General features: G+C 44.4%; 1 protein-coding gene across 1 annotated transcript in view; it reads left to right on the top strand.

The window, feature by feature from the left end:
* arl13b (ADP-ribosylation factor-like 13b) overlaps positions 1-25035 on the top strand; it is a 51921-nt gene extending 26886 nt beyond the window's left edge. The window contains exon 9 of the mRNA XM_037246300.1: positions 24959-25035. The gene's annotated coding sequence lies outside the window, so the exon portion shown is untranslated. The remainder of the gene's footprint in view (positions 1-24958) is intronic.
* The last annotated feature ends 1252 nt before the right edge of the window (positions 25036-26287 follow it).

Here is a 26287-nt window from a genome sequence, read left to right as displayed (position 1 = left end):
TTCTTTTACACCAGGCCACGAGTGCCCGCCCGCCCGCCATCCAAAATGATGCCCCTTCACTTAATGCTCAAGAAACTCATGTAAAACAAGTCAGCCCAACAAGCACACTACTATTATTACGCTACATGAAAACACAGCATTAAATGTCAAAGATGTCATTAGCTCCAGCGCTGTAGAAATGCTGCCAGGCATGTGGGGATGGATGGATGGATGACGGATGGATGACGGGTGGATGGATGGATGGATGGATGGATGGATGGATGGATGGATGGATGGATGACGGGTGGATGGATGGATGGATGGATGGATGGATGGATGGATGGATGGATGCACAGCATCAACTGTCCCTTGAGGCTTCCCAGTTGCATATTTCCACTTTTGCATTCCTGTAGGTGTTGTCCTTGTGTATTTGACATCGTTACTTGGTGCTTGCGTCATAGTTCTTCGAACTGCGTCAACGAAATTCACAACTTGATCAATTAATGAAACGTGTCAGAGGCTCAGCCCACTCTGAGGTGGGAAAGTGTCAAGAGTAAATGACACAGAGGTTGGAATTGGCAAGCTGAAAGGCAGTTTCCTCAAAAGGCTGGATGCAAAGACTCACCATTTGTTTGTCAGTGCCACAGGAATCGAAAATGTTTTTGTCAGTGTTTTGGGCAAAACAACGATTGCGTTCGCAAGATTGTAACTGGTGTCGAACGCCAATTTGAGCTCCATTTCGTCGTCGGACCGTCTTTGAGCAGCATTGTGAAAGAACACTTTCATTTTCCTGTGTTGAGACCATCCCAAAAACAACAACAAATCCAATTTACTAGGGTTGACTGCCTGAAATTGAAATTGGAGAATTAAAAGAGAAAACAATCATGTGCTTGTCACGAGCTGTTGTTATGATGATAAAGAAGACCTCTTTCTACCATTTTCCAGTCTTTGATGAAGCCATTTGTAAAGCGTTGCTTGTGATAAATGATGTTTCGCATCAGTTCCGGCCTTGTGTCACCAACTCGTGACCGAGATCATTTGCAGTCTCGGCACTTGCAAGTCGATGTCATCGAGCGAAGAGGCTGCTTCAAAGTCAAAGTCAAAGTCAAAGTCAGCTTTATTGTCAATCCCTTCATACGTCAAGACACACAAAGAAACCGAAATTCCGTTTCCTCCATCCCACGGTGACGAGACATACAAGTAGGCGACACAAAACAAAAACAAGTAGGCACAAACCATAAATAATAAATAATAAATAAAATAAAATGAGCGATGAATAAAAACAGACCAATAACCCATTGAATATGAGGGGCAAAACCGAGCCAGTGAGCATACAGCAAGAACAGGACGCTACGCTGAAAGGGGGAGCGAGTTCAGGATCCTAACAGCCTGGAGTACGAAGCTGTTGGAAAGTCTGGTGGTGCGGGAGCGCAGGCTCCTGTACCGCCTCCCAGAGGGCAGAAGTTCAAACAAAGGGTGAGCGGGGTGACTCACATCACTCACAATCTTGGTCGCCTTGCGGGTGAGATGGGAGGTGTAAATGTCCTTCAAGGAGGGGAGAGAAGCACCAATAGTCTTACTAGCCGTTTTCACAATGCGCTGGTTTTGTGTGAAAGTTCCGTAAGGGCGAAATGGAAGACAACAAGATGAGGGCCCCAGCTGGGCTTCTCTCTAGTTTGTGGCTAGCTGATTAATCACCTTAACTGCTGTGCTTATTATTGTTGTGGCTGGATGGGCAGAACAAGCAATGCCCCCCCGTTCCCCACCTGTTCCCCGTTCCCCACCTACGCAGACTCATGATTGTTATGTCGTTTGTTTATGATCCATGGCGCCTTTATGATGGCATAATGCTATCCATCAGTCGTCCCAGTGGCCCACTTTCACTTGGGCACCGTTCCATTCTCTGCCATTCGCAGACACAAATGACATGGGAAGCTAATTATAGACTTGGAAATAGAGACAATAGTGAGGTTGTCGTGAGTTCTGGTAAACGTGTCGGGGGGGGGGGGCGGTTAAGACATGAATTATGTGCGAGGCGATGTTGCTCACACCTCCTCCTTACAGCATTCAAATGAGTGTTTAATTCATAATCCGAAAGAAAATCATCATTAATAGCCCAATAAATTTGTCAACACTAGTTTGAGCCCAATAAATTTGTCAACACTACTTTGAGCCAAATACATATAAACTCATAGCACACTATATATACGAGTGTCAGGTATCAATAAATAAAGTGTGTGTGTGTGTGTGTGTGTGGTGATGATGATGATGATGTGTGCGTGCGTGCGTGTGAAAGGGTACGTGTATTGATGTGTGTATACCTGTGGGGACATGGCTGACTTGTGTTCACACCATACAGTACAGTAGTAGATCTAAATGTACCTATGGCGAAGTGAATCTCAGGCTTGTGGCATCATCAGCGTGCGTCCACTTGAGGTTGTTGTCATGATTGCGAGCTGAAATGTAGTGCTTGTCAATATTGAAAAGAATCCAAGTCCAATCCAAACAAGCTAATGCGACGACAGCTTAATTCTCTTCTTTTTCCTTTTTGTTCTATTTCTTGAATTTAGAACTGTAGATAAAAATGACGTCATCAGTTGCTTTTGAATAACTGATACTGTACAGATGACGTTTTCTTTTGTGCCTAATAACGGTCACGATACAATCGATGAGGTGTGTCTTGAACTATCGATCAATGACCCCGTGACGGGCAGGTGAGGTACGTGGCAAGTTGGCCTGTGGGGTTTCCACACAGGGCCCTGGAAACTTGACTACTGCATGTGCTCATTAGTGAGTGAACGCTGCGGGGAGATTATCATTCCAAATGGCCTCATTAGTTATTGCAATTAATATGCCGCGGGTTCATTAGAGCGGATGGGCAGGGGAATTGCCACCACTGCAATATGCACTCGTTCGTGCCTTATGCTGCCGGATGCTGAGAAAAAAACAAACAAATCTGCTGAAGACACTTGTTGGACATTAACAACACTTCATTCATGGCTACTTGTTGATGTGTCAGCAATCTGATTCGAGGAATGAACTTTCAAGTCTTCACCCACGCTGCATTTGAATAAGTGACAGCTGGTGGGCTGTTACATATTTGAGAGAGAGAGAGAGAGAGAGAGATGTGCATCGTGCCTCTTGTTAAATATTGAATGGCCACACTGTTGTGTTCTTTTATTTATTGGGGAGTAAGATGGAGGGCCTGGTTGGACTTTAAGAGTTCTGTCGAGTACAGCCTGTTCCTTCATGAAAACATTCCAAATAATCCTGGGTGGAAGAAACTCGACCTACCGAGATGCATTGTAACTCCAAGTGAAGTTCGATTTGATCTACTACCTTCAAATCAGTGACAGTTTATGACGTGCAATCGACTCGTTGCGACTGGGCCCGGCCCGGCCGCCGTTGCTTTTCCATTACAAGAGGCGCCATTCAATTTGGCTGGGATTGCGGCGTCATCATCTGAACAGTGCAAACCTCTAATGCACACTCACACACACGCGCACACACACACACACACACACACTGCGTGCCGTTCTGCCATAAGATTTCACAGCCACTGATTTATATATGAATTGCCGTCGCATGTTTTGGTGACGTTGCAAATTACAGCCCATCAAATGCAAAAAATACATTTACAAGTTCAAGTCGAAGGCTGCCAAGACGTAAAAAATATCATATGCAGTACCCATAAACTGTAGTTTACATCAATGCTTAATCCTATTTACAATTTCATAAGTACCAATGGATGAAATAGTGGCAGTCGTGGTGCAGATTTTCATGAGCTGTGTGCACGTCACTTAGTCGGTTCATTTGAGTGTATATATATATATATAAAGAAACTTGACTTGACTTGAGTAAGAAAGGTGACCACATTGAGCAGAACCAGGCAGTGTCAGGGCAGAACCCACACAGAACTACGATGGAACATGGCCTTAACTGATTCATTGCCAGCCCAGTCAAAAGGGTTCGTTGACGTCTTTAGCCGTCAACGGTAGTGAACGGCTTTCATTTGTGACCATATGTAGTATCATAAAAATGGAGGTGGAATTTCCAGGAGGCAAAATGCGGTCGATTGAAACGATGAGAGTGTCGAAAAAGCCCCTAGGTGACGTCAAAAGCTTTTGTCTCATGTCTCGCAGACATTTGTCAGCGATTAGCAGACAGCAGAAGTGGCAGGCTTCAGCGCCATTCTTCAGATGCGCTCGGCCGCAGAGGAAGTGAGAAGGAGAGAGCAAGTTAATGATAGCAGCCTTTGTCCAACTTTGTCAACTCTCCAATAAATTCAGCTGCCTGCCAGGCTTCAGACGCCCGAGTTTAAAGGAGGAACGCCGACGAGAAATTCAGCAGGCGCACGGCTGGTTGTTCTTCACGTTGCAGCTGGAGGGTCTTTGTCAAAACGTGATAGCAAGCCTCTTCTTTTTGTCTCATGTATTATTGCTGTAGACACTCTGACTTCTCCTGATGGAAGTCATTTATTTGTTCACCGTGTACTTTCAATGTGTTCTGTAAGATGGGGTTTTCTTCCCAGTCCAGGAAGCCTGGACTGACTCTGCGCCTTACAGCTTAGGGCGAGGACCTCCGGCTCTTACACAGAAGGTTGCAAAAAGGGTTTGCTTAAGCTGCCAACGACCCTTAAGACAGAAAGCCGTCATCACCGCAAACTCTGAATTGAGCTGGAAAGAGGCCAAGTTCTCTTTCTTGCTGATGAATGCTTGCTTTTTGTCTTTTATGAGCAATGCTGTGGATTGCACGAAGAAGACAAACATTTCATTATCCATAACCAAAACGCTTACATCTGGATCAACACAATTGCTTGGATACTTTTTCAAGGGCACGTCACATGTTTATGTGCTTGGTCGTAGCTAAGTCGAGTTCTTAGGGTTCCGTACGAACTAGCCAGTCGGGCAGGCAGGGCTACTTCTAATTCCTTCTGAGGGCCATTACGACTGTCAACCCAAATAAACGCCTCCGATTATATACAAGATATAGATAGGATTATGCACAATATGGGCTACATAACAAGACTAGTAAAAATTGTTCAAATATTTGAACAAATATGAACGGGAACAGAAAACTTGCTCGCAATATCTCTAGTTTGACAAAGTAAAGACAAGTTGCAAGTTTAGTATTTACACATCAACTCATTGCACAATTTGTCTTCACGGGCCACATCCAATGATGTATCTGGCCCCCGGCCGGCCGAATTTGACACCTGTGCACTGGCTTCAAGGCAAATATGACAGCGATTCTGTTTGAATAGCAAAGAGCTGGATATGTTTCTCAAGTCAGACGGAAACATGGTGAGAGAGACCGTTGAATCTCCAATCTATCAAACATTTCAAAAACAAAAAAAAAAAAACCATAGTTACTCCAATATGGTAGGCTGTGACATGGTAGTTGCCAGTTTGGGTCATTTCAGGGTACAACCAACCCACTGGACTATTTCTGGCTCACCGTTGCCCTCCAGTATTACTTCCAAATAAATTCCTTCGGTTACTTTCCCACCATTTGTGATTTGCAGTATCTGTCTAAAAATTCCGCCGTGTGAGAATTAAATACAGCAGAAATAATGAGTAGGTCGCAGCAGCAGCAGCAGCAGCAGCAGCAGCAGCAGCTATATTCTATTTTTGGGACATAACGGTGGCTATTTTAGAGCCAGGTGCCCCCAATGTAAATTCGCACAGCAATTTCAATGTGCTTTCTTAATATGGAAATAAACAGTGTGGAAGGAAGTTGCGTGCGAGATGCACCTTACCTTAGCTTTCCATTTCCGCATGCAGGATGGCACCACCAAAATGACACCATGTTGTGGCACCATTGTAAAGTGGCTGTAATGGAATTCCACCCCCTCTTCGCTGTTTTAATAGACTCATTTGCATACAGAAATGAGTACGTATCATATCTAAAAACTGCAATGTGTGATTTCGTTGGCTGCGTGAGATTGAGTTTGGAAAGAGTGGTGCTGACACCCGTGTCAATTTTTGTTCCATTAAACTCCCATGGACTTGATCAAGGGATGGGATTTGTCTGTGTTGCTCAGACATTTCATTGATTTGCCATTGAACTTGCTGTATGATTTGGGGAGAATGGCTAAGTTGCACACACGCATGATTAATAATTGCTGTTCAAAAAGATGAATGGTTGCCTTGAGGTCCGAAAGCAGGGTTGTCCAATTCATTTTTGCCGCATCGTAGTCGTAGTTTTCACATACATTGTAGGCTACGTAACAAACTTGATGAATAGCTCGTTTTCAGATCAGAGACGAGTCAAAACGGTTCGAATATTTCAAAAAGATGAACGTAATAAAATGATTTTATTTTTTAAAAACTGTTTGTCATAAAAACATGTTATTTATTTCTTTCTTTTATTTTATTTTTTAAAAACTGTTCTAATCTTTGAAAAAGATGAAAGTAATCAAATATCTTTATTCTTTGAAAGTAAAGACAATTTGCAATTTTAGTATTGACAAAGTCGACGCACAATCTGCGGGCCACATCAAATGATGTGACGGGCCGTACCTGGCCCCCGGCCGGCCGGCCGGGCCTTGGGTTTGACAACAGTGTTCAGAATGGATTGGCGAGCAAAAGATGCCGTATATGATTTACATGAAAGGACCTGCTCATGAGGGTGCCGACATGTTCTCAGCTCAAACCTTTTTTTTTTTTTTCGCAGCTATTCAAAGTCAGACGGATCGTCTTGCCAAACAATGCCACAAAAAGGATCACTCAAGCTGTGAAGGGGCATGTTTGTTTCTTTGTGTGTGTGTCTTTTTATACGTTTAATTCACAGCACTATTTTTCTGCTGATGCCAGTAATGGCGCTCCTTTTAGTCCATCAATCCCTCACGATTCTTTTAATAGCCGTATTCTCCTCCTTGCCTGATACAGATCGACGACGGACGGCCGGCCTTCATTGTTCCTCTCTATCATCGTTAGCGTTGCCAACTTGGCAACTTTGTTGCTATTTGATGGACTTTAGTCACTTCAAGCGACTATTAAAAAAAACAACTCCGAGAGTAGCTCGAGACAAATTTATCAACAAAGTGCTTCGGCTTATATTTAGTGTTCTTCATTTTACTTGTTGCCAGGCAAATATTTCTCAAGGAAGCATAATGCAAGTTTATTTATTTTCCTTGCCATCATCAACTCATGGACTATTTTAAATCCAGCAGCCACTGCTCTGTTCAAGTACGATACCAATTAGAACGGAATCGAGAAGAAAATGTTGCTAGGGAACCAACGTAGTGCAAGCTGTGCTTCAGCAACACTGGAGTTCCTTGTAGCTTTGTAATTAGTATTCAATGATATTGACAAGCTCCCATGAATTCCTGACCCGGTTCACACACCACTAAAAGCCAACATGCATGAAAAAGCAATTGTTACTTCAAAAAGAAACATCTCTAAAATGCACTCATAATACTGTTTACAAATACGCAGCAACACCAGCGGGTTTCCAGTGGTGCAGGATTGCATTCATGTCCCGCCGCTGAAAATCGTTTGAAAATGGATTGCATGGATTGCATGCATCCAGAAGATGATGAGTGCAATCAACTTGGTAATGGAGCAGGGAAGATAGGCATTCGGGATTTTGGATAATAACAGCGTGGCGGCGTGGTGAGGAGTGGTTAGCACGTAGGTGTCAAACTCGAGGCCCGGAGGAGGGGGTCAGATACACCCTGCCTGCCTGCCTGCCTGCCTGCCTGCCTGCCTGCCTGCCTGCCTGCCTGCCTGCCTGCCTGCCTGCCTGCCTGCCTGCCTGCCTGCCTGCCTGCCTGCCTGCCTGCCTGCCTGCCTGCCTGCCTGCCTGCCTGCCTGCCTGCCTGCCTGCCTGCCTGCCTGCCTGCCTGCCTGCCTGCCTGCCTGCGAAGACAAATTGTGTCGTTACTAAAATTACAAATTGTCTGCACTTTTGAAAAAATAGAGACATTGCTAGCAAGCTCTATGCCCATTCGTCTTTTGAAAATATTTGAACAATTTGTACTAGTCTCTGATTTCAAAACTACTTATTCATCAGTTTGTGATGTAGCCTGTACTGTATATAAGACATTGGTAGTCCTGATAGCCCTCCGAGAGAAACTGACTAGGATGGAGCCGCGTCGACAAAAAAGAGTTTGACACCCCTGGGTTAGCACGTCTGGCTCATTGTGCTAAGGTTGACAGTTTGAATATGTCTCCTTGTGTGTTCATAATGTCCTCATGGTAAGGAAAATCATTCAAACTGTTGGCAAACGGCTGGGTTTGGGATTAAGTCCGCGCAAACGTTCACTTCCATTCAACTCATTCGCTGCCAGCCCAGTTACGATGGAGCGTTGACATCTATAGCTGTCAATGGCAGTGAATGAGTTAGATCAATGTCTTTCCATAAACCCTTTCTTCCGTTGTTTCATTGAAGTTGTTTGGCGAGCTAAGCCTATCGCATGTCCTTGCAAGGTAGCATAGTTAGTTGGATGTTGACTTTTATCTTCTAGCCCGCCCAGCCATGGTGAGCCAAGCTCAGGGAGTGATTTCCCCCCAGACAGTGGCTTCAAAGTATTGCTACTGTTCCAAATGATCACCAGCTCAAGGTCATCCATCCCTTGCTCCTGACACAACCCCCCCCCCCGTTTACAAGCCGCAGAACAAATGTTTTCCTTCTTGTGAGCGTGCATGATGCAATGATGCAAATGAAGTCCATCCGTTTCAGAATCTTCCTAGTTCCTGGCAGATGATAAAGAAAAATCAATTCATACACGACATCTCCACCTTTGTCCGGAACCCGCCCACCGCCACCATCATTTTGTGACAATAAGCTGCATTTTTTGGGGGATGTAGTCCTGTTGTGGGTGTTCCACAATGTATTGTTTTATAATCTGAAAAAACAAGAAAGGTCATTCAAATAATAAAGATGGCCAATTTTAAGCCCTCCCCCCCACTCCTGTCGGAAATCTTCATCGTGTAACCACTCTTCTAACCCCTCTTGCAACTTTTCATAAAAGTGACTACGACCTATTGTGTTGTTAGATTTGATATTATTGGGTTGCGGTCAACAGCATCAAAAATTGGTTTTATAATTGTGGAAAAAAAAAATGCTTGAAGACTTGACAGTGGAGGCAGAGAAGTAAGGGGCTAAATTAATTATGGATGCATAAAAAAAAAAATGCAAATGAATTCCGGTTTATTCCAGAACAAATTTAAGACTTGGAAGAAGAAAGTGTGCCATCTATATTCAAGTGAAATGAATCCCCGTACTTTTTCTCTCTGTCTGTACTTTTCACGACATCATCTTGAGATGTTTAGCATCCTGTTTTCCCCGGAGGTGACCTCACAAGGAGCCTCGCCTGTAAGGAGAATACAGAAGATATGTCTAGGTTTCCAAAAAAAAAAAAAAAAAAAGGAACACCAAAGATACGGCTCGGCATGAAATCTTGAGTCGAGCAATGATTGGCTTCCCCGCATATTTTTTTTTTTTATAATTCCTACGAATAGAGAATCAGTTATAAAATGGCAACGAAACCTCAAACTACATTTTCAATGCGCTCTTTTTTCTTTTTTAAACAACAATCAGTCTTGTGTAACCCAACAATCATTGCAGCAAGAAGGAAGTCACCACGCTGAGCAGGGACGCAGCATACGTACGTACCTGCCGCCACTAATGATGTCTGCTTCCAATACGGCCGATAACAACATAATAAGTCATAATAAGCTGTAGTGATGCTAAATCAAAGGCAAAGAAAGGGAGAATTCCAACACACAGCGCAGCGCAGCGCAGCGCAGCGCAGCCAGACATGCAGTGTTTGATGCAGACGGAAATGCGAGCTGCATTCGCAACAGCGCGCCGTGCGGGTCAGAAGTTCCGCTCCCGACCCGGCGCGCTGACCTTTTGACGGTGCCGGTCAGACACAAACACAATTTCCCAGCAGGAATCACTAAATTATTAAATGTATTCATTAATCACTCTGGCTGCTGTGAATAAAGTATTTCTGTGTACTACTGATGAGCGCATTACGTTTGCCTTGAAAAAGGGCTCGGCCTCAATTTAAATCCTGTTCATGGCACCATTAGATTTAATGATCGTGTGTTATTACCAGGAAATTAATCATGTTCTCGAAAGCGAGGAACTCCTTTATATTCATACATGACAAATATTCTATCTTGGATGTTAAGGCAGTGTAAGTCTGGGGCTTGAAATGGCAAGTTTCTTCCTTTCACTTCATAGTTAATAGCGTGCCAATCATCAGCAGGCGCTAAAATATGCAAAGAACGGCAGCAGGTCAGGGCAGGGCAGGGCAGGGCAGGGCAGCCAGATGGTTGGCAATGCGTGCAAAAGCGTCAAAATGTGTCAATCAATCCTGAGTCAGGTTGGCTTGTTGAAGATGTATGTACCTAGCTTGTTGCTTATCAAGGGTACACAGTGATAAGTAGCTTCCACCCTCCAGGCTACGTGATCGTGCAGCTAACGAGCGACGTCTTTGCTTTCATTAACTACTACGTTCATTATGTCTGACAAGGTAAGCGACACGAGTAATTAGTGTTTCTTAAAGTGGAAGTCAACCCCAAAATTGAAATACGTGCACATGACAATCGGATTCATATAAAAGTTGATGAAATATGCAGCAGAATTCATCCATCTCAGGGGGCGGCCATTTTGCCACTAAAAATGACATCACAGTTGCCGATCGGGTCACAACCAATCACGGCTCAGTTTCGGAAAACTGATGAGCTGTGGTTGGTTGTGACCTGAAACATGTTGACGATATTGGATTTTCCTTCCGCTCTCTCCGTGCGGGACTTGGGAGGCCGTTTGAGGAAGAGAGAAAAGAAGTCTCGTGTTTTGACCATTGAACTGAACAAAATATTCCCATGAATTGCAGATGGCTCCTCGCTAATTGAGCGGAATCCACTGGAATTTTCAGCATGCTAGAAAGAAAAAGTTTTCCATGCTCCTATTTGCCAGGATTGTTAGCAGCGCTCTTTCAACTGAAGAGGGCAATGTTTGTTCCGCACAGCTCCCCGCAGGTGCTAATTAAACACATCCTTTTCACACTCAATTCCAGCTAGATTTGGGTTTTTTTTGCACCAAGAACAATATGTATCATTGACAAGTGCCTCGCACATTTCCAGCGAGTCATGAATAATCACTGCATTCTTTGACTTTTGAACGGGGTTTTATTAAGCGCAAGACTCCAGCCCAAAACAAGTCGCCTACTGTATCCTATAAATGAGGTCTTTTTGGACGGACTCAAAGGGATTCCGAGTGTTCCGTTCGCCGCCTCACATCACAATTTGATTTGGATTTCTTTTATTTTTGTGTTCAGAAAAGTACTTGAGGTCTGGAAACGGAACACGACTTTCTGTCTCCCTTTCTGTTTATTCGATCTATTCCCCGTGGATTGAAGGCCATTCAAAGACGTTTCATTTGCCCTCCAGGTGTGCATTTAGGAGGCAGAAGAATTGTATACAGTGACGCTGACCATTTCTGGAGTTCTCCATTTTTTCAAACGCTCACGTCAGCGGCATTATGCAGCAACAATTCACCATTTATTGGGTAACAGCTGTTACTATTTGATCATGATTGACAATACTCAGATTTCTTTCTGAATTAATTTTTTCGCAAATCTGGTTTTGACACTCCCAAAATGGAAGTAATGCAGTCCTAACTGAGCAAATAACATGAGCTTTGCTGGGAAGTCTTTCTGCTTTAGGTCCTAAAAAGCAAAATGAATGTATAGCAATGGCAGACGAATGTTTTGAATTGATTTATTTATCAATAAATGTATTTATTTATGTGTTTATGTGTTTATGTATGTATGTATGTATGTATGTATGTATGTATGTATGTATGTATGTATGTATGTATGTATGTATGTATGTATCTATCTATCTATCTATCTATCTATCTATCTATCTATCTATCTATCTATCTATCTATCTATCTATCTATCTATCTATCTATCTATCTATCTATCTATCTATCTATCTATCTATCTATCTATCTATCTATCTATCTATCTATCTATCTATCTATCTATCTATCTATCTATCTATCTATCCATCCATCCATCCATCCATCCATCCATCCATCCATCCATCCATCCATCCATCCATCCATCCATCCATCCATCCATCCATCCATCCATCCATCCATCCATCCATCCATCCATCCATCCATCCATCCATCCATCCATCCATCCATCCATCCATCCATCCATCCATCCATCCATCCATCCATCCATCCATCCATCCATCCATCCATCCATCCATCCATCCATCCATCCATCCATCCATCCATCCATCCATCCATCCATCCATCCATCCATCCATCCATCCATCCATCCATCCATCCATCCATCCATCCATCCATCCATCCATCCATCCATCCATCCATCCATCCATCCATCCATCCATCCATTTGATTATTTGTTTATTTATTCATTCATTCATTAACCTTTATACGGTTGCTGTTTCTGTTCTGTTACAATTCAATGCAGTGAGTGTCAGTGGTGAGCAAAAAGTATTGTGTGTGTGTGAAAAGAACAGTGCAAGTCAGTTTGGTTCCATCCATTTGAAGAGATGTGTCTGAAGTTGACTATTGATCTGTACAAGGCGAGGTGCTGTTCCCCCCCCACTCGTTGAGCATGGTGCTGATGGCGAATTCCACATTTCTCTCTTGAATGAAACTATGCGGACTTGTCAGGTCTCACTCGAGAGTCTGATGATTCTCAGTTGACAGTCACAAGACTTTGCTTTGCCCTTCGGCAGGGGTGACAAACTCTGGACATTTGGCCCGCAGTGTAATTCTATTTGGCCCGCCCACCAAGACAAATTGCGCATCGACTTTGCCTCAATTGTAAAATTGCAAATTGTCTTCACTTTTAAGAAATAGAGATGTTCTTAGCAATTGTTCTGACCGTTCATCTTTTTAAAAGTGTGAACACTTTTTGTTACTAGTCTCTGATTTCAAAAGTAGCTATTCATCAGTTTGTTGTCACCTATACTGTATCTAGGTCATATGAGACGTTGATGTATTTATTTAGGTTGACAGTCATTCATAATGGCCCTCCGAAGAAAACGATGACTACGATGCGGCTCGCGACAATAATGAGTTTGACACCCCTGCCCTCCGAAGAAATGGAGTCGCGACTCAAGAAACTAAAAGGATTTCACCGCAGTCCCAAACCATCGAGAGGATTTTAATTCGGATTATTACAACGTGTCGAGTCATGTGGGTCACTTCTTCTCTAAATGGCTAAACATGTTTGATTTGATGTCTGACTGCCAATCTGATGAATCGCACGACGTACTGCGCTGGTGCTTGACCTTCCTTGCCTTGACGCTCAACCACGAGCTCCGCTCGGAGACAAAGTTGCAAGGTCGCGAGGTCACGCGACTCGTTGGCTTCAGGCTAATTGCGTTGACCTCAGTCACAATGAAAACTTCCAAGCGTCTTGCGCTCGCCCTAGATCGGACGCTGGCGCCTTGATGCCGTGTCAAATGGACATAATAGTTGTCCACTTTGATCCCGCTTTGAAAACATTTCATGCAGGATTTCTTCTCGCTTCTAGAAAGTCGAAATCGACACGTTTGATGTAAAAGTGGACAGCATCAAGGCAGGAATTGGAGGGTGCCTCTTTGTTCTTTTCATTATCTCGCACCGTGACCGAGCGGAAGCGGCGGTGAGAGGCAATTATTAACGCACTCGTATATCGGACAAATATTCGCTTCCTATTGTCAGGCAGTTAGTGAAATGGAGAGGAAAAAGCCGGCCGGCAGGCAGCAATCTCAAATAACCCGCTGATGGTTGCTTATTCAGCGGGGTGGTATCGTGCAAAGTCTCCGCGGGCCAATAGAATTCAAGAAGTGTGCTGCTGCTGCTGCTGCTGTTGTTGCTGCTGCTGCTGTTGTTGTTGTTGTTGCTGTTGCTGCTGCTGCTGCTGCTGCTGCTGCTGCTGCTGCTGCTGCTGCTGCTGCTGCTGCTGCTGCTGCTGTTTCCGTTATGAATTACAAACATTTCATGAAATGGACATTTTTCAGGGCTCCGGTCCACTGAACTGCGCACTTGCTATTGAGTGACAGGCCATTTTACTGACAAATGAAGCCCTCTTATTGATTTCAGCACATAATCCTATTTCACATCATTTGCCACGGTCCAGACTTTTAATGATTACCTCGGCTCGTCTTTCTTCCCAACCACCGTGAGAGCCCATTTTCATGCATGCGTAATATGTCGCCATATGTTTCTGAAGATGTTGTTTTGAGGTTATGACCCCAACCAAGTGCAGACAAAATGTCCCGAGGACACCTCATAATGGACCGTGTGATGCGACCGTAGTCGACGTGACGCCCGCGAGGGAAACCTGAGCTCATTTTGATTGGCACAGCCTCATTTGCTCTCAGTCGGAGGCCCGGGTTGGGGTTGGACTTGTCCCTTCCTTCACAAGTTGGTTTGAACAAAGCACGCGCATTTTCTTTTCCTTCTGTCATCCATTTCCCTCGCTTGACCTTTGACTGGAGCCTTCGGCCGCTGCGGGTAAATAGATCCAGGGGAAGAACCTCAAAACTGATTTAAGGGTGCGCAAGTGGCGGTTCGTGGGTTCCGAGTGGCCCCTCGAAAAATTCTTTTTTGAAGGGTTGGGCGATTAGAAAGATGTTTTCTCGACAGCAGTGGACTCTGCGTACTCATTTTTCGGTACCCAAGACTTCCATTTTTTACTTTTTTGTAGGGGTCCAAACTCTGTTTTTGAGTGGAAAGCTGATATTACCGCTGGGTCCAGTTGTGAGTATATATCAAAATGGAATTCTGTTTTCTTCCAATGCTAACTGTTTATGCCGTAGCCATTGTGAGGCTTCCTACTGCGCAATTTCTCCTCCAGCTCTTTTATGAAAGTGTTTTGTTTGTTTGTGTCAAACGGGGCTGAATGGTTTTGATGATCATTTTAATCATAATAATAGTGTTTTTAAAGGGAACATAGCAGGCAGATTCATTTCTTCTCCTCTATGATTGACTTGACTATTTCTAAGGAGCTGGACAAAAGTGTCTTATTGAGGATAATAAATCCAAAGTGGATGTTTTTCGTTTTTTTTCCTCACTAATGGGACTACGGCCCGCGGGCCAATAAAAACTGGACCGCGGGCCACCGTCGTTTGGAGACCCCTGTTTCAAAGGATTGCGAAACAACCCGATTGGCACGGACTTTGAAATGAGTCATTACACCTGGCAGGAAGAACGGAACACAACAGCAGATTTCAAAACTAAACGTGCAATGATCAAATGAAAACTTTAAACGAGGAGCTAAGACCCGAGCGGATTATGAACCGTATGAAAAAACAGACGAGGTTGTTAGCATTTTTATTTCAAACCTTTCTTGATTGCGCCGTTCAGCTGGCGAGAGAATTGAAGGGAATGACAATCATTGGAGGGTATCAAAACTCCAAGTATGATCATGTGATGAGAAGCTGCCCAACTGGCAGGTTATTGGTGTAACGCGAATCACAATCTGTGACTAGCTCACTTGAGCTAACTTGAGCTAACTCCCTCATTTGGTGTTTTGAAATGGCTACAAATCTTCCCCTCAAAATAGGGCGCACAAATACCTACCTCTCCAAAGTTTGACTTGTTTACGTGTCGCTCCCATCTCCCTTTTGTGTTTCTAATTGCTTTGTTGTGCTTGCATAGCGAGAGAGAGGCCTCGCAAAGGCATAAAAAGAAATGTACGTGTAATCACCATCTGTTCTCAAGGTCATTTGGCACGCTATAAACACATCCATCACCAACAGGAAATGTCCTCGCTTAACGGGAAATGGAGTCGTTTATCTTGGTGACATTTCACATTCAATATTTTGGGTCATTGTGCACTATAGCAGCGCAGTAGGGATAGAAAGAAAGACATGATCGGCCGAGCAGATGCGATCACATATTTGATCTGTTATTCATTCAATCGAGAGTGCTGCTTCTTCACAGCGCAAAAAAAAAGTCAACTAGGATTTTTTGTGTGTTCTGTTGTTGTTGTGTGTATCCCAATTCCAAATTTTTGTTGTTCTCCAATTCATTCTTGGAGGCTTTTTTCTTCTTCTTCTTCTTCTTCTTCTTCTCAACAAACAATGTGGTTTGTTCTTCAAATGAACAATTTCACACAATGACCCGATCTTGACATCAGAGGTGCAAAACTCTTCTCCAGAGGTACACAACAATAGGCGTAGACTTGGCTTCACACTTTTTTTTGCCAAACATTCCGCACAGGGATATGCAAAAGTCGACACGCACTTTCACACTTCTTATCACTAAGCCCCGACTTGCAAATGAGCACACCAATGAACAAATTGGATAAGCGCACATTCCCTTAGTGAGTTTTTTTAATCTGTGTGTACTTTCTCCCCATAAAAATGTGATCTTGTCATCTCAATGATCCCTCACTCACTCCAAAAAAGTCCAATTTGAAAATCTGCCATGAAATCTCAACTTGTACTTGCTCCAGCAACATAAAAAAGGCTCACTGGCTTTCTTGTGGTTTGATTCTAGTCGGATCATGACTTGGACCTCAGGTGATCCAAAAGGGCCGGCCACCTTGTGGACAGCCCCGAAACCCTAGGTCCCCCTCCCATTCTCAAGAGCTGCCGTTTCATTTGTAAGCATCCCCCGTCGTATGGCTTACATTTAGCAACAATGATAAATGGTGTGGAAGCTTGCCAGAGGCTTTCTGTTATTGCTTTTTAAAGCAACGCAGCGTCCCATCGGGCAGTGGCTCCGGCCCACAAGCAAGAGAAATGGATTTATGATTAAACACACACACACAAAATAGACACAAAGACGCAACACTGCCACAGGAGGCCGCATGCTGGTCAAAGATGCTCCTCGGGGAGCTGGAACACAATGCCGCTGGAAAATATACGCTTTGTGTGAAAGCATGGACTGTTCAGTTGAGTTCTTGGGCCGCCACGGTCACAGTTTGCCGTGGCGGCCTTCGTCGCTGGTGTTTTGTAACCCATGCATCATTTTGGAGTTACTCCATTCATTTGCTGTTGGAATGGATGGAAACTCCTGCGGTCTCATGTCAAAACGATCTTATCGTCTTTATGCCAAATATGGCTGGTGCAAAGTGAAACAATGTTGACGAAAGATGCAAGCAAAAGTGTTGATGGAATGTATTTTATTGATCTATCTGTACATCAAATAAGGGGTCAGGTGGGCTACTTTTCCCTGGCCTGGAATGATTGTCACATCAGATACCAAATTACTCAACAACTAACTTATGAATCGAAAAATCTGTTTTTTAACATAGAATTGTCCAAATCCTCTATTGTCATCGGTAATCAATTATTATTATATATATATATATATTTTTTCCATGAAAACAGATTTTGTTGTTGTTGAATCACAACAAGATATTTGCAAACACCTGCTGTGACTTCAGAAAAGCACACCAGTAACTGAATCACTTTCAAAAAGTTTGCTAAGTACAACATGAATCCTTCTTAAATTGTCAGTCATTTTGGTCGCGAAAATAACAGGAAAGTGGCAACTTTCAAACGAACCCAAAATCGATCCGATTAATCGCTTCTAAAAATATTGGTAGTGACAACGTACCCTACTACGCTACACGTGTTTTTGGACTGTGGCTTAGGGTTAGTTGGATTATTTAGTCGGTTAGTTAACCAAAATGACGCCGTGCTTTCTCGGACAGATTCGATGGTCGATGAAATAAATCTTGCAAGCCTCGCTACTTAATTCAGCTTTCTCAGCATCAAAGCAAGCCAGCCAGCGTATACCTCGCTGTCAGTGTTGATTTCAATACTTGAATCATTTCTTGGTCTTGGGCGCTGCTGCCACATGCCACGCTTTGATGAAGAGCCCAAATAAGAAGCTTTCAGCGTTAACAAGTCACCGACTGTGCCTGCCTGCCTGCCTGCCTGCGTGCGTGCATGCGTGCGTGCGTCATTAAGATGATCTGACCTCAGTAATTCCAAAGAAAAACGCTTGATCAAGCTGTCAGCGCTTGCTTGCCTCCGCCGCCACCGCCGCGGCTTAAATCCGCATGACGAACGTTCGCTGGCCACCGAATGCGAGACCGCGGTCAGCTCGCTGCGCCCGCTCGCCGCTGTTCAGCCCGTGACGCGCGTGCACGAAAGCGAGCCGTCTCGCAGAAGACGAGGCTAAATCTACTCCAAATACGGCAAGCGGGCCTTTAATGTGCTGTCTGACTGACAGCCGCATGCATATGCAAACCCCCCCCGCGCGCGCGCACACACACCACACGACAGCATTTAAAGGGCCGCTTTTATTCCCAAACTGCAGACGCACAAAGCGGCCACATACGTCACCGCAAACTCCTACTTCATCCCCGTACGGATGAGCGTGCTGGTATGAACGCTGGATTTATCCTCGTAATATCTATCCGTCAGGTCAGTAGGACCTTGGGAAAGCTCAGCCATAAAAATCCCACCCAGCTCTTGCTGGCTCTTTTTAATACAGTCTCAGTCAAATGGCTGAAGGTCAAGTGGAGCCTCACTCAATCAGATGGAAGCAGCTCCTGCAGCCACAGCAAGTGTTGTTGCAGTAAAGTTAGACAGATGGCTGCGGCCAGGGGAGCGGCGAGAACAATGGCTGCGAGATCTTCCGCAGTGCATGGAAAAGGAAGGAAGGAAGGAAGGAAGGAAGGAAGGATGGAAGGAAGGATGCTTCTCCCACCTACAAGCCATTACTCCCTTCCAAGTCAAAGAAATCAATCGTGTGGCGGCAGGCGGGCGGGCGGGCGGGCGACGCCGTAAAACATCTCCGCTGCACAAGTGTAACTCCAAATAAAATGTGTCCGTCCTCGCTGTAGAATGAAATGTCCCCGCAGAAAGTGTGCAGATCAAATTTAGATTCATTCCCTGGAACAACGTACGTGTACGTGTGGCGACACTTTGAATGATGCTCGTGTGGCTTTTTCCCACTTTTAGACACCTAGCAAAGAGTTTGGTTCGCATACTTCCTTCTCATCAAGACATGAAGCATCCTGGAGTCTGCATTGCTTTTATGATCACATTTACTCATGAGCATTTATTGTGGATTCTCTTTCAGCTAAATTAGAAGCATAACTCAGAAAAGCAGAGAAATCCACACACAGTGGCACAGAAGGCGCCCGATAGCTGCTTGGATTAATTGCTCGGAACTTCCCTTCCATTCATTAAGGTGCCTTTTTTTCCCCCTCAAAGCAGTTTCATTTTAGGAAAACAACAAATCACAATAAATGGTACCTCAAGGCATTTGATAGGAAGCAAATTTAGAAACTCTCCTTTGTAACTTGAGTTGCTAGCCATTCAGTGAGAATAACGTCATTGGAGCATGACAAGTTTGGTCATCTTTTCATGGCATCATCATAAAATGAAACATAACAATATATGTTTGGGTCACAAATATAAAGTTACTCTCATATGCTATATCTCCCAAAAGTATCTAATATTGTGTCATATCGTGAAGTAATGTAACAAAGTCGTATCGTCATTTTATAATGTAATGTAATGAACTATTTGCCTTAACGGAAAGCAGTTGTGGTGCCGTCTATCAAATCAACTAAAAAATATCTCTCAACAGTGTGAATTGATTGCCTGGTCAGTGAGTTGAAGAGATGTTTTCCCCGTAAAGGCCGAAAGAGAGAACGTCGAGCCTGCGTGCAGCCTGTTCGCCTTCCCGCCAAATGGAATCAGTCTGCTGGATTTACAAGTTCATTTCTTTGTTAATGGGACACTTCCTGATTGCGCTTGATGACTCATCTCCAGTCCTGTGATACTTCAAGAAGTTGTGCCTATTTTATCCTTGTAAGAGACTGACTGTCATTTGCAATGACCTTGTCACTCTCGCTCGGTAGATCTTTGAATTACAACTCGCCCTAATGCCGTCATTACCATTATTAATGGGACATGACACAAGTCATTGCCACGGCATCCAGAAGCAATGGCTCCTCTCTGATGTAATGCGGCCGCTTTCTCGCTTAGCGCGCCAGCAAGTCAAATAGGAAGCGCGGCGGCGGCAGGCTGACTCCGCTGCTGATGCCGGTTGTAGCGCACGCCATAAAATCCAATTTCATCAGTGTGTGCGTTTGCTAATTAAGTCCCTTGTCAGTAATTTGCTGGAAACACATTGGCTTTGCTAACATTATTTGGACAATGATTGAAATGGCGGTGCTGCCGGGTCAACGTGGTCAAGTCCTCCCCACGGAGCGTTTGGTGCGACGAGATCATTCGGCGGCTTCGATATCGAGCTGCTCGGAAATCTGCAATTCACATGAATTATTGTCGGGGGCTAAGAAATGAGCGGTTATTACGGTACATAGTATAGGGTGTAACGTTATGTGCACGAGCCTGATTGCTCTTTCTTCAAATGCTTTCAATTCAACCAAATGGTTTGCTAGCAATGCTAAACGGTCCCGTTTCCAATCCACGCTGGGATCGCAACGCCATTTTGGAGGCCAATTAAAACAAAAGCAGTAACGGTCCAATCTCATTTCCATTTCTCTGTCATCTGGATGCTGCTCACAGCCATAAAGGCCATATTTGCACGGCGCGTGCCGAGATGAAACCGGCGGCGGCCGTCATTTTCATTTGAAAACACATTTACTATCTATCTGGCCGGCCGCTGATGCGCATTGTACCTTTCAATGAAATGTCAGGCTCGAGTGTTTCAATGATGCATTCATATGAGCTCTTGTAAGAATGCAGCTTGTTATTTGGGAAATGTGCGTGTGTGGTGGACAGCTTGAAATTGTTTGTGGAATACTTTTGTTGGACAATTATAATAGCGCAATTTAGCCGCAGCGGCCATCTTTGTTCCCTTTGGATGTATGCAAAATGAGTGTTGCTATTGATTTGATTTTGACCGACTTAAACACACATTTGTTTGAAACGTTCCGTCCGCTCTTTCTATCTCTGGATCCTCGCACCTCGGCATTTCCGGAGCTCGCCCGCCTGCTGCTCCAGTGCGCTAATTACCTCGTCCTCCTCTGCTGCTAATGAGAAGGTAAAATATGGGTGTCTGGCAACGGCATTCATTTGCAACCCCGGCTGGCTCCCGGCAGGAGAAGACAAGAGGAGAGAGAGCTGCTCATTTCTAGCCACCGTGCAACCGTGGCAGCATACATTCTCGCAACGGTTGTCCCACTGTAGAGCTGTCGTAATGGACATCCGCTCAGCTTCATCTTTTCCTCAACTCTCGGCATGAGCCCGGCTGGATTAAGGTTAGAAAAGGTGACTTTAGTGGAACGCTTGGACTTATCTTTGATTTCTCAAAGGGGACCTGGCCACCAGCAAGCAAATAAGAGCCATTAAATGGCTTTTTTTTTGATGACATCAAGTATAAAATTATGTTCAATAGTTGAAGGTTACATCAAAAAAAAATGTGAGGGGGGAAAAAGATTATATTGCATGGGGCCGGGCCGGGCCGGATGGACTCCGATGAAACAAAATATGTCTTGACAGTGGCTGGCGTCAATCGGGAACATTTGATTCCCGTTCGATTGACAAACAACACAAGATCATAAAAGTGCATTAGCGGCAATAACAACACAGCTTTGTGGCTATTTTTATGGTCCTAAAAGAAATCATTTGAGCAGAGAATGCGAATGTTTACTGGTCATGCTGACACTTTAATTCGAAAAACATGATGATTGGAGAGACTGAATTAAAAGAGACTTTCCGCCGCCTCAGTTGACTGATTTACAAATGGCTGTTACAGTGGAGCTATGGCTTGGGGATCTAATGCGGCTTCTGCACTTTGAAATAGGGCAGACACAGCGAGTCAATATTATGTCATTACAGCGAAGCAATTGGCTCGGCCTCAACGTGTTTCCCCCCCCCCTCTTTCTCAGGCACACACAGAGCGATTCCTCAAATAGAGCCACAAAACCCGATGATTGTATTGGAGACTAAGCGTCGCTCATGAGTAGCAGATGAAATTTAGTTGACCTTCAGGAGAGGTCATACACCCACCTAATTTGCCACGTACCTGGAAAGGTGAGAGATTTTGGTAGTTTGTAGAGCAGGGGTGTCAAACCGCATTGTAGTCATAGCTTCTTTCGGAGGGCCGTTATGACTGTCAACCCAAATCAATGTGTGAGCGAGCACCTCATATGATATTAGGAATTTGGGGAGATTCCCCAACGGCCGCTCGACAATTACGTTAGGACCCAAAGCCCACCCTTCATCCTCAACCAACACGGACAATACGTGTTGCCGAGCTTGGCGCTAAATCCCAAAATAGAAAAGCAATCAGAAGCTGCAATGCGTTGCGAATGGGTTCATTTGATTTTCCCCACAGCACCTATTTCACACAATATCACTCCGCGATCACGCAAACCACGCTGGGATCATTGAGATGACTTTGCAACAGGTTCATGCAAATTTCCGTTTCTCTGGAGACCATTTGACAACGTTTCGGGCTTAATAGAAGTCATTTTGCTCGACAGTATAGGCTCAACGCTGCTTAGAGGATCAAATGTTTGAGTGAACATGCCGGCCGGCCGGCCGGCCAAAGCCAAAGCCATCCTCCTAATGCACCGAATTCAATTGTACATTATTGCTCAGCTGCCAACTCAGTAACTGTAAATGCCTCATCCTGTTTCCCTCCTTGAGTCAAAAGCTCGAAATGAAAGCAATGTTGGAGAAGACTAAATGGAATGAATTGGATGACGCTGGAAAAACAAAACTTCACCATTTAATCGAGTCGGTCCTGCTATGATTGGATTTGTCGACGATAATGCAATTCAAGTTTCTTTGGAGTGTATCAGCCTTGGTCTCGAGGTGGGGGTGGTAGAATCTGCTGTTAAAAAAAAATAAAAAAATCTGAGCTCCTCAGATAAAATGTCAATGTTGTGCTTCTGCCATCCTTGTCTTTTCCACCCACTTTGCTTTTGCTCAGCTGGGTCTTGAGGTTCTCCCTCAGTAGCTCACATTTGTTCTCTTTGGCCTGTGGGCTGATGGAAAATGATCATCTCTGTGATGCGAGGTTCTGTTTGGTTTTGTTTTGTAGTGGGTCGAAAAGGGATTTGCGTACAGCCCAACATGGAAGCCTGAGGCATGTCAAATTTGAAGGTGGTTTGCTCTCGGTTTCTGATCGTACCTGTGACCTCGGATGATAAATGCTCGGGTTCTTGACCATCCTGTCAGACGAGCTTTCCTTTCACTGCCCACGTACGTACCAGAGGCCCTCCGAGACGACCTCAACAATGCGGTCGTGACGGATTGATAGGTGCTGTAGTTACTGTATTGCATCACCTGTTGCATCACACTTGACTTGTTTCCAAATCGAAACAAAACATAAGCTGTGCATTCGGGGGTCTGATGAAACTTCAATGTCATCAAGTCAAGCACATCAGAAAATGACATCTTCCTATTCAGATGGGTTGAATGGTGTCAGGGCTGGCCCGCAAATGGCGTCGCTGCGTCGATCAGAACCAGGCGGGCTGGAAGCTCGGGAGGAAAAGCAAATCATTTTGGACAATCTATTCCCACAGCTGCCTGCCAGTCACTCGGCAGCTGCGGCCTGGGGAGCGAGCGAGCGAGCGAGCGAGCGGCCTGTGAATGCCAATTCCATACCATGAATTCTACAAAGCTGGCAGACGGAGCGTTGTGTGCGTCTGCAACATTTTGGACCACGTGCCGGCCACTCGATGAATAGATCAGCTCCATCCCAGTGGCAGCTTGACGGCAGGCAGATGAGCTGTGAACTTGATCAACGAACGAACGAACGAACGAACGAACGAACGAACGAGAGTTTCCTTCAAACAACGAGCAGGTTCCTCTCAGATATGCAGATGAGTCCACTAAATACGGATGACATAATTGCCTTGGGTATGGATGTACAGTCACATACAGTCGAATAGAATGCCTTTATTGTTCTTGTACAGCAGGTAGATGAAATCGGCGCAACAAAATGGTTTCAAATAAAAACACACCTGTTTGAATCCATCTCCTGGGGCGGCCATTTTACCACTTGCTTTTGACTGAAAGTGACGTCACAGGTCTCAAGTCACAACCAATGACGGCACAGCTTCTGATAGAGATGACCGGCGACCGTGTCGTTATTTCAGTCGATAACAACAAGATGGCCGCCCCTCGAGAAGGATACAGTTGACTCGTGCCAACTTTATTTCGATCATGTCGAATACTGTTCTGGTTTTTGTTGACAGTATATACAGTATACTGCCCCCTCTCTATTTTGTCTCTTCTCCTCTAAATCAATTGCCACCCACCACATTTCACGACTTCCTCCTGTGTCGTATGTTCCCAGTGTGATTTCCGTCTGTTTTGAAGATTGCCTCTTGTGCCGACTTCATTTGTATCATCTTCTCTCCTATTTTTTAACAGCAAGCTGAATATGTTCATTCTGTTCTGTGTGGCAAAAGCAGCTCTTTTCTTGATGACTTCGATTCTTCCCCATCAAACATCCTAATGTGCCGAGTCAGCGCCGCACTTGTCGACTGAATGCGTCTGGAATGTTTATTAACGCCGTCGTCACCTTCTCAATCCTTGGTCATCCTGCTCGCATAAACTTAAAGATGCTCACTAATATGTCAAAGGCATTGAAGTCCTGTGAGCTCCTTTTTGCTTTACGGGTTTCCACCAACAATAATGGTGATAATGGATGTTTCTCTTCTTAGCCAGTAAAGATGTTTCTAGTATTTATGCTTGGGGACAGACAGGCAAGTCGCTTCTTAATAGTCCTCTACCTCCCGACTGTGCGTGTTTCTCACATTCACATCAGTAAATTAATTTTCCCCACACCACTGCCATACATCAGAGCAAACCACTACACGCCGCCGCATTTTCTTAAGCTGTTGTCATAAAAATGTTTTATTGATTCTCGCCACTGACACTTTCATATGCTCTTTGCAGAACAAGTAGTTTGACTACTGGGCTCAACGCGTGTCGGTCAGCGGCTCTCGTAAAATATACATACGAAGAGGAGCTCTTTTCCTAAATGTGATAAATACCCTGAATCGTGGAAACTGGTTTCGGATTGATAAATATTTATTACTGATAAATACTTTTGGCACTTATGGGAAAAAGAATATGAATACCGTATATTGGATGGATGGATGGATGGATGGATGGATGGATGGATGGATGGATGGATGGATGGATGGATGCATGGATGGATGCATGGATGGATGGATGCATGGTTGGATGGATGCATGGTTGGATGCATGGATGCATGGTTGGATGCATGGATGCATGGATGGATGCATGGATGGATGGATGCATGGATGGATGGATGGATGAATATATAGTACCTTACATTGACATAGTAAGTACAGTTACAAAACATTTCTTCCAATAGGATAGGGTAGCTGCTGGACTAGAATTTCCAGAGGGAGCGATCCCAAGGGATGAGTAAAGTTACTAAGTCTCTGTCTATGTCTAACAAATTAAACATGCTACCTAAGTCGAGGCTCAGAAATGTAACACATGTTGCTAGTAGGCTTTGGGAGCTGTTAGGCCCTGGAAGAATTCAATCAGAGAGATCCACGGGCCAGCACCGAGGCCTGAGTGAGATTGATAGCTGGGCGGGCAGCTCCCTCGGTACCACACCTCACCCATGTCCTCTTCCTACTCCTGTTTTGGAGAGCCAATTGAGGGAGAGCAGGCTGTTGCATGCAGGTCCCAGAGGTTCAATCCACCGTAGGCTGGCCACAATAATAGAATTTTATGTCAGCCAGGAGTTTCTGCAACTTGGAAAAAGCTGATTGATGAATGTCGTAAATCAGCGCTGCATTGGGTTTTACAACCTAAGAAAATGCTTTGGGCTGTAAAAGCACTCTCCGATGGCTAGTGTAGGTGCCACTCCATTTTTACTGTTTAACTTCAAAACAAATATATGTGACTTGCGTAGAATTTTCACCATGTTGTTTATGACGTCCAGATAGTGTCTCATCAGTTTGTGCACTCCTGGCACCTCGTCAAGGAGTGTTACTCCGCCAGGTAACTAACATTAAAAAAAAAACTCTATATTGGCAACATTGCAATCATGAAAGCAAGATCATTACAGATTAGACAGATGGACTTTTTTGTTGTTGTCGTAATCATCAAAATAGTATGCCCTGTATTGGAGAAACAATAGAATTGAAACATGCGCCTAATGAGAGAAATGATCACATTTCCAGCGAGCTATCTGGAGACAGTCCAGTGCACTGAAGAAATAAAGATAGTATTGCCAAAATAGAGTGATCAATAGCAAAGCCTCCCTCCAAGACCAGCCGTAGAAGGGAAAGAAAATTCCATATTTTGATCAGGCTCTTGTTACCAACCTCGGTAGAGACCAGAGTTAAACGCACGCACGCACGCACGCACGCACGCAC

The sequence above is a fragment of the Syngnathus acus genome, chromosome 2, assembly GCF_901709675.1.
Source record: "Syngnathus acus chromosome 2, fSynAcu1.2, whole genome shotgun sequence".
Taxonomy (NCBI): domain Eukaryota; kingdom Metazoa; phylum Chordata; class Actinopteri; order Syngnathiformes; family Syngnathidae; genus Syngnathus; species Syngnathus acus.
This window is presented reverse-complemented; position numbering and strand designations above follow the sequence as displayed.